Consider the following 10,628-nt stretch of genomic DNA (forward strand, 5'->3'; position numbering starts at 1 on the left):
AAAAATTAATGTATATATTATATATGTAATTTGAGAAATGAAATTAATTATATATCTATATATATGATTATATATATCCATATATATATCTCAAATGAAATATATGTATAATATATAATAAAATTTATATATAAATATATAAATATATTTATTTTATGAATAAATATATAAAATAAATATAAATAAATATAAATATATAATCTCAAATGAAATTAATTATATATATAATATATATATGCACACACACATATATATGATATATATATTCATATACATGGAAATAAATGAATGTGAAAACATAATAGTCCAAAATGTTTGGAAGGAAGCAAAAGCAGTCATTAGAGGGAGTTGTATAGCAATGCAGGCCTACCTCAAAGAGCAAGAAAAATGTCAAATACACAACCTGACCTTATACCTAAAGGAGCTAGAAAAGGAAGAACAAATAAATCCTAAACCCAGAAGAAGAAGGGTAATAATAAAGATTAGAGAAGAAATAAATGATATAGAAACTTTGAAAGAATTAATAAAATTGATAAACCCCAACCAAGACTTACCAAAAAGAGAAAGGACCCAAATAATTAAAATCACAAATGAAAGAGGAGAGATCACAAATAACAGCACAGAAATACAAACTTTTATGAAAGGATAATATAAACTGTTATCTGCCAACGAATTGGGCAATCTGGAAGAAATGGACAAGTTCTTAGAACATAAAACTATCAAAACTGAAACAGGAAGAAATAGAAAACTTGAACAGGCCCATAAATAGGAAAGAAATTGAATCAGTAATCAAAAATCCCCCAACAAACAGAAGTCCAGGGCCAGATGGCTACCCAAGGGAATTCTACCAGACATTTAAAGAAGAGTTAAGGCCTATTATATTCAAACTGTTCAAAACAATAGAACCAGAAGGAAAACTTCCAAACTCTTTCTATGATGCCGGCATTATCTTGATTCCAAAACTAGACAAAGACCCCACTAAAAAGGAGAATTATAGGCCAATATTCCTGATGGACATGCTTGCACAAATTCTCAATAAAATACTAGCAAACTGAATCCAACAGTACATTCAGAGAATTATTCACCATGATCAAGTGGGATTTATTTCTGGGCTGCCAGGATGGTTCAACATTCACATATCAATCAATGGAATACACCAAATTAGTAAAAGAAAGGATAAGAGCTGAGCCATATGATCCTCTCAATAGATGAACAGAAAACATTTGACAAACTATAGCATCCTCTCTCTTTTTTTAAAAATCCATTCTTGATAAATACACCCAACAAAGTACGGTTAGAGGAAAAATACCTCAAGATCTTAAAGGCCATATATGAAAGACCTACAGCTAATATTATTCTCAATAGGGAAAAACTGAAAGTTTTCCCTCTAAGATCAGGAACAAGACAGGGATGTCCATTCTCGCCATTGTTATTTAACACAGAACTGGAAGTCCCAGCCTTGGTAGAGACAACAAAAATAAATAAAATACATCCAAATTGGCAAAAGGAAGTCAATCTTTCACTCTTCACAGATGACATGATACTCTATGTAGAAAATCAAAAAGACCCCACCAAAAAATTTCTAGAACTTATACATGAATTCACTGATACAAAATCAATGTACAGAAATCTGTTGTATCTCTATACATCAGTAATGGAACAGCATAAAGAGAAATCAAGGAATCGATTGTATTTACAATTGCACAAGAACCCATAAGATAACTTGGAATAAACCTAACCAAGGAGGTAAAAGATCTCTACTCTGAAAACTATAGAACAGTTACAAAAGAAATTTAAGATGACACAAAGAAATGGAAAAACACTCCATGCTCATGGACAGGAATAAAAAACATTGTTAAAATATCTATACTAACCAAAGCAATCTATACATATAATGAAATTATTATCTAAATGCCATTTCCCACAGAGCTAGAACAAACAATCTTAAAATTTGTACAGAACCACAAAAGATACCAAATAGCCAAAGTGATCTTTTTTTTTTTTTTTAAGATTTTATTTATTTATTTGACAGGCAGAGATCACAAGTAGGCAGAGAGGCAGACAGAGAGAGTGGTGGAAGCAGGCTCCCTGCTGAGCAGACAGCCCGATATGGGGCTCGATCCCAGGACTCTGGGATCATGACAGAGGCTTTAACCCACTGAGCCACCCAGGCGCCCCTAGCCAAAGCAATCTTGAAAAAAGCAGAGCAAACCTGGAGGCACCACAATAGAAGACTTGAGGCTATATTACAAAGCTGCAGTCATCAAGACAGTGTGGTACTGGCACAAAAACAAACATATAGATCAATGGAACAGAGTAGAAAATCCAGAAAAAGACCTACAACTATATGGTCAACTAATTTTTGACAAAGCAGGAAAGAATATCCAATGGAAAAAATACAGTCTCTTCAACAAATTGAGTTGGAAAAACTAAATAGCAACATGCAGAAAAATGAAACTGGTCCACTTTTTTACACCATACAGAAAAATAAATTTAAAATGGATGAAAGACCAAAATGCAAGATAGGAAACCATCAAAATTCTAAAGGAGAGCATGGGCAGCAACATTTTTGGCCTCAGCCATAGAAAATTCTTACTAGATTCCTTACCAGAGAGGAGGAAAATGAAAGCAAAAATGAAGCACTGGGATTTCATCAAGATAAAAACTTCTGCACACCGAAGGAAACAACCAACAAAACTAAAAGGCAGATGATGGAATGGGGGAAAACATTTGCAAATGACAACTCATAAGGGTTAGTATCCAAAATATACAAAGAAATTGTCAAAATCAACACCCCCCCCAAAAAAAATAATCCAGTTAAGAAAAGGGCAGGAAACATGAGTAGACATTTTTTTTTTTTCCCAAAGACATACAGATGGCTAATTGACACATGAAAAGATGATCAACATTGCTCATTATCAGGGAAATACAAATCAAACCACAGTGAGATATCACCTCAAACCTGTCAGCATGGCTAGAATGAACAACATAGGAAACAACAGATGTTGGCAAGGATGCAGAGTAAGGGTAATCCTCTTACTCTGTTGGTGGAAATGCAAACTAGTGTAGTCACTCTGTCTCCAGATATTATGGAATATTATAGAAGTTCCTCAAAAAGTTAAAATGGAACTACCCTGTGACCCAGCAATTGTACTACCAGGTATTTACCCAAAGGATTCAAAAATTCAGCTTCAAAGGGACACATGCTCCTTGATGTTTATAGTAGCATTTTCAAAAATAGCCAAATTATGGAAACAGCCTAAATGTCTATGGACTGATGAATGAATAGAGAAGAACTGGTATATATATATATATTGGAATATTACACAGCCACCAAAAAGAATGGAAGCTTGCCATTTGCAGCAGTGTGGATGGAGCTAGAGTGTATTATGTTAAGCAAAACAAGTCAGCAAAAGTAAGCAAAACAAATACCATATAATTTCACTCGTATGTGGAATTTAAGAAAGAAAACAGATAAACATAGGGAACAAAGAGAAAGAGAGAGAGAGGCAAACAATAAAATAAATCCTTAACTATAGAGAACAAAATGAGGTTTGCTGAAGGGCAGGTGGGCAGGGGGATAGGCTTAACGGGTAAGGAGTATTGAGGAGGGCACTGAGTGATGAGCACAGGGTGTTATATGTAAATGATGAATCACTAATTCTACTCCTGAAAGTAATATTACACTGTATGTTAACTAACTAGAATTTAAGTAAAAACTTAAAAATAAAAAATAAAAATTAATAAAGACAAATTTAAATAGCAACAAAAATGAATTTACTTTTATTCATTGATAAAAGTAATATATTTCTGACAAAAAAATCTGTTATTAATTTCCATTTCCAACATTTTCTAAATGGAAACAAATAACCTTATGAATCCTTTATTTTGGTAAAATTTACATACATTAAAGTGTGTACGTGTTAAATGTGTAATTCAATGAGTTTAGGTAAATGTAATCAAAACCCAAATAAGATTTAGGTCTCTGTCAATAAAGACATTTCCCTTAAATGCACTTTCAGTCAACTTCCACCATTCTAAGCAATCTCAGGTCTGATTTTTTTTTTTTAACACCCTGGTATAATTTTATCTCTTCTTCATTTCCAAAGAAATGCAGTCATATAGTATATACTCTTTTGTGTTTGACTCTTTTCACTTAACAACTGTATGCACCATAATGCACAGTATTTTATTGCTGGATAGTATTCCATTATGTGTTTAAATCATAATTTGTTATGCAATCAACTATTATTAGACATTTAGTGTGCTTCATAATTTCTTTTCCTATTTTCCTTTTGCTGGGCATTTGATGTGTTTCCCATTTTGGCTGTAGGAGTATCTGTGCAGCAATTACTCCTGTGAAATTATTCTGTTGATTTGTTTTTCATTTGGGGTCGAATACCTAGAGGGGCAAATACTGGATTATAGAATGATTTATCTTTAACTTTATTTAAAAATAAATACTTCCAGACTATTGCACAGCGTTCCAACTATTTTATGCTCTTTCCAGAAAGATAGGAGATTTCAGTTTTTCTCCAGCACATTTCAACTTATCTTGCCAGGATCTTTTATTTTAGCATCCTAGTGTGTGGTGATATCTCATGTGATTACATTTCCTTCATTATCAATGATGTTGCATATATTCCAATTATTATTGGCCATTCTTTTATCTTCTTTTGTGAAATATCCATTTGTTGGCCTATTTAAGATCTACTTTTTAATTTTAATTATTGGTTTCTGAGAATTTATTAGAAATTTTATACAATAGTCAGATATATATGTTTTGGGTATTTTCCCTGACTCCGTAGCTGCTACTTCATTTTATTAGTGATGTCTTTTGATGATCAAATGTTTTTATATTAATGAAGTCAATTTAGCAATTTTTCTTTATAGAGATTTAGGTATTCTTATTAAAAATCCTTCCTCACCATGGAAATGTTCATTGATGTATTCTTCTAAAAGTCTCATAGTGTCAGTGTTTGATTTAGGCATATGATCCAACTTTAATTTTAGACTTTGTTATATGGTAAAGTTCAAGATTTATTAATTTTCTCTATTTTCCAAATACCAGTGAACTGCCTTTGTGATTATCTCTGGATTTTCTTTAGTGTTTCATGGATTTATTTCATTTTCCTTACACAAATACCACACTCTAGTGGTTACTATAGCTCTAGAATAATTATTAGACTCAAGTTTATTCATCATTTCAAGATTGTTTAGCTATTCTAGTTCCTTTAATTTGTCATATAAATATTATGATCAACTTGTCCATTTATACAAAAAGGAATTTTGGATTTTCATTGTGGATCCATTAGATCTATAGATTAGTTTGTTGAGAACTGACATCTAAACAATATGAATTTTATATTGATTTTATATTAATTTTATATTAATTTTATATTTAATTGAATATTGAATTTTCCAATTCATTAGCCCATTCCATTTCTTCATTTATTTAGGTGTTCTTAAACATCTTCTTTAAATAATTTAAAGTAGCCTGGTGATGTTTTTGCATGTCTTTTGTTTAACATATCATTAAGTACTTTATATTTTTGGATGCTATTCTAAATTATTTTTAAATTATCACTTTCTAGAAATAATTCTTAAGTTTTGCTTCTAAAATAATTTTTTTGTGTGTGTATCAACTTTTATCTTGTGACTTTGTTAAATTCACTTATTGATTCTAGTAGCTTTTATAGATTCCATTGGCCTTTAGTTTTTAATTATAGTCAAGATACAATGTTACATTAATTTCCAGTATACAACATAGTGATTTGACATTTCTGTACATTACATAGTGCTTACCTCAATAAGTATAGTCACCATCTGTCTCCATACAATGTTATCACAGCATTATTGTATTCCCTATGCTGTACGTTTCACCTCTGTGACTTATTTAATAACTGGAATTTTGTATGTTATAATCCTCTTCACCTCTTTTGCCCATTGCCACCACACCAGCAACTACAAGTTTGTACTCTGTATTTATGAGAATATTTCTGTTCTAGGTGTTTGTTAACATGAATGGACTTAGTGGGTATTATGCTAAGTGAAATCAGTCAGAGAAACACAAATACCATTTCACTTATATGTGGAATCTAAAAAGCATAGAAATTTTTTTGTAGATTATCATGTCCTCTGTCAAAGGGAAATTATACATATTTCTAATTGTTCTGATTTCTCCTCACCTTACAGAATTGGCTAGGAGCTCTAGTATAACACTATAGAGGACCAGTTGTAGTGTGTTCCTTGCCAACAAGCATGTGTGCCTTTCTCAGTCTGGTTTATTTCACTTAGCATAATACCTTCTAAGCCCATTCATGTTGTTGGAAATGGCACTATCTCTTCATTTTTAAGGCTGCATAATATTCCATCATATATAACCATATGTTCTTCATCCATTTATCTATCAATGAACTCTTGGGTTTCTTCCATATATTTGCTATTATAAGTCATGCTGCAATAAATGTAGGGCTGTATATATCTTTTTGAATTAGTGTTTTTATTTTCTTTGGGTAAATACCCAGTAGTGGAATTATTGAATCATATGTTATTTCTATTTTCAATTTTTTCATGAACCACTGTTTTCCACAGTTGCTGTACCAGTTTACATTCCTCCCAATAGTGTTCAATGGTTCTTTTTTTTTCCACATCCTTGCCAACACTTGTTACTGCTTAACTCTTTTACTTTAGCCACTCTCACATATATATCTTGTGGAGGGTATCTCATTGTGGTTTGAGTTCTCTGAGGATTAATGATGTTGAGCATCTTTCCACATGTCTATTGGTACCTGTATTCCCTCTCTGGAAAAATGTTTATTCAGGTCCTCTGCCCACTTTTTTAATTGGATTGCTACTTTTGTTTGTTCTGCTTTTGTTTATGATGTTGAGTTGTATAAGTTCTTTGTATACTTTGGATATTAACTCCTTAGAAGATTTATCATTTGCAAATATCCTCTTCTATTCAGTAAGCTGCCTTTTTGTCTTGTTTATGGTTTCCTTGACTGTACAAAAGCTTTTTATTTTGGTATAGTCCCAATAGTTTACTTTTGCTTTTGTTTCCCATGCCTTAGGAGTTATATCTAGAAAAGTGTTGCTATGATTATGTTAGAGAAATTAATGTCTGTGTTGTCTTCTATAGTTTATCTGGTTCCATGTCTTACATTTAGGTTTTTAACCCATTTTGAATATAATTTTGTGTATGGTATAAGAATGTGATCAGTTTCCGATGGTTCATCATTTAGGCATCTGCCTTTGGCCCAGGTCATGATCCCATGGCCCTGGGATTAAGTCTCATATCAGGCTCCTTGCTTAGCAGGCAGCCTGTTTCTCCCACTGCCTGCCACTCCCCCTGCTTGGGCTCGCTCTCACTGACAAATAAATAAAATCTTTAAAAAAAAATTTTTTTTAAATGTGATCAGTTTCATTCTTTTGCCTGTATCTAGTTTTCCTAGCACCATTTCATTTATTGAAGAGATTTTCTCCCCAGTATATATCCTTGCCTCCTTTGTCATAGATTAACTGACCACATAAGCATGGTTTATTTCCGGGTTCTCTATCCTGTTCCATGGACCTATGTGTCTATTTTTGTGGCAGTACCATATTGTTTTCATTATCACAGCTTTGTAGTATATGTTGACATCTGGAATTTTGACACCTCCAGTTTTGCTCTTACCTCTCTTAAGTTTGCTTTGGGGACTGAGGGTCTTTTATGGTTCCATGAAAATTTTAGTATCCTTTATTCTAGTTTTGTGAAAAATGTTAGTATTTTAATACAGATCGCGTTGAATCTGTATTGAATCAAGATTGCTTCTAGTAGCATGGATATTTTAATAATATTAATTCTTTCGATCTATGAGCATGGAATATATTTCCACTTATTTGTGTCATACTAAATTTCTTTCATCAGTCTTTTATAGTTTTCAGAGCAAGTGATTCACTACTTTGGTTAAGTTTATTCCTAGGTATTTCATTATTTTTTATTTGTTTGTTTGTCTTGTTTTAAATTTCGTAAATAGGCTCTATGCCCAATGGGGGGCTTGAACTCACAACCCTGAATTTGAGAGTTACATGCAATACTGACTGAGCTAGCCAGATGCCCTCTTTTCTGGTGTTATTTTAAATGGAATTGCTTTGTTAATTTCTCTTTCTGCTACTTTGTTATTAGTGTATAGAAACACTACTGAGGAGAGTCAAGATGGCGGAGAACTAGCAGGCTGAGACTACTTCAGGTAGCGGGAGATCAGCTAGATAGCTTATCTAAAGATTGCAAACACCTACAAATCCAATGGGAGATCGAAGAGAAGAAGAACAGCAATTCTAGAAACAGAAAATCAACCACTTTCTGAAAGGTAGGACTGGCGGAGAAGTGAATCCAAAGCGACGGGAAGATAGACCGCGGGGGGAGGGGCTGGCAAGTGGCGGAGCAACAGAGCACAAAATCGGGACTTTTAAAAGTCTGTTCCGCTGAGGGACATCGCTCCAGAGGCTTAATTGGGTTGAAGCCCACGTGGGGTCAGCGTGGTCTCAGGTCCCCCAGGGTCACAGAAGGATTGGGGGTGTCTGAGTGTCTCAGAGCTTTCAGGTATTAGAATGGGGAAGCCGGCTACAGAGACGGAGCCGAGGAGTGAGCTCACAACTCGGGGTTACCTTGAACCGGTCGCAGGCTGGGTGAGCTTGGAGCGCGGCCAGAGGCCAGGGTGACGGGAGTGATTGGGTGCTGTTCTCTGAGGGCGCACTGAGGAGTGGGGCCCAGGGCTCTCGACTCCTCTGGGCCAGACACTGGGAGGCTGCCATCTTCATTCCCGTCCTCTGGAACTCTACGGAAAGTGCTCAGGGGACAAAAGCTCCCAAAAGCAAACCCGAGAGGATTACTCAGCCCAGCCCCTGGTAAGGGTGGTGCAACTCTGCCTGGGGCAAAGACACTTGAGAATCACTACAACAGGCCCCTCCCCCCAAAGATCAACAAGAAACCCAGCCAGGACCAAGTTCACCTACCAAGGAGTGCAGCTTCAATACCAAGGAGAGCAGCGGAATTCCAGAGGAGGAGAAAGCAAAGCACGGAGCTCTTGGCTTTCTCCCCATGATTCTTTAGCCTTGCAGTTAATTTAATTTTTTTTTTCTTTTTCATTTTTTTTCTCTTCTTCTGCTAAGTTTTTTTTAACTTTTACCCTTTTCTTTTTAAACGTTTTTTAACTAGCTTATCTAATATATATATATATTTTTTTTTTCCTTTATAAGTTTTTTTCTTTATTGGTTTTCTTTTTTTAATTGTTTCTTTCTTTTTTTTTTTTTCTTTCTGAACCTTTTTATCCCCTTTCTACCCCCTCACAATTTGGGATCTCTTCTGATTTGGCTAAAGCATATTATCCTGGGGTTGTTGCCACCCTTTTAGTATTTTACTTGCTCCTTCATATACTCTTATCTGGACAAAATGACAAGGCAGAAAAATTCACCACAAAAAAAAGAACAAGATGCAATACCAAAGGCTAGGGACCTAATCAATACAGACATTGGTAATATGTCAGATCTAGAGTTCAGAATGACGATTCTCAAGGTTCTAGCAGGGCTCGAAAAAGGCATGGAAGATATTAGAGAAACCCTCTTGGGAGATATAAAAACCCTTTCTGGAGAAGGAAACGAACTAAAATCTAACCAAGTTGAAATTTAAAAAGCTATTAATGAGGTGCAATAAAAAATGGAGGCTCTCACTGCTAGGATAAATGAGGCAGAAGAAAGAATTAGCGATATACAAGACCAAATGACAGAGAATAAAGAAGCTGAGCAAAAGAGGGACAAACAGCTACTGGACCATGAGGGGAGAATTCGAGAGATAAGTGACACCATAAGACGAAACAACATTAGAATAATTAGGATTCCAGAAGAAGAAGAAAGAGAGAGGGGAACAGAAGGTATATTGGAGAGAATTATTGTAGAGAATTTCCTTAATATGGCAAAGGGAACAAGCATCAAAATCCAGGAGGTTCAGAGAACCCCCTTCAAAATCAATAAGAATAGGTCCACACCCCGTCACCTAATAGTCAAATTTACAAGTCTTAGTGACAAAGAGAAAATCCTGAAAGCAGCCCGGGAAAAGAAGTCTGTAACATACAATGGTAAAAATATTAGATTGGCAGCAGACTTATCCACAGAGACCTGGCAGGCCAGAACAAGCTGGCATGATATATTCAGAGGACTCAATGAGAAAAACGTGCAGCCAAGAATACTATATCCAGCTAGGCTATCATTGAAAATAGAAGGAAAGATTAAAAGCTTCCAGGACAAACAAAAACTGAAAGAATTTGCAAACACCAAACCAGCTCTACAGGAAATACTGAAAGGGGTCCTCTAAGCAAAGAGAGACCCTAAAAGTAGTAGATCAGAAAGGAACAGAGACAATATACAATAACAGTCACCTTACAGGCAAGACAATGGCACTAAATTCATATCCCTCAATAGTTACCCTGAATGTTAAGGGGCTAAATGCCCCAATCAAAAGACACAGGGTATCAGAATGGATCAAAAAACAAAACCCATCTATATGTTGCCTACAAGAAACTCATTTTAAACCCAAAGACACCTCCAGATTTAAAGTGAGGGGGTGGAAAAGAATTTACCATGCTAATGGA

This window comes from Lontra canadensis, unplaced genomic scaffold, assembly GCF_010015895.1.
Source record: "Lontra canadensis isolate GAN:19392208 unplaced genomic scaffold, GSC_riverotter_1.0 scaffold22, whole genome shotgun sequence".
Taxonomy (NCBI): domain Eukaryota; kingdom Metazoa; phylum Chordata; class Mammalia; order Carnivora; family Mustelidae; genus Lontra; species Lontra canadensis.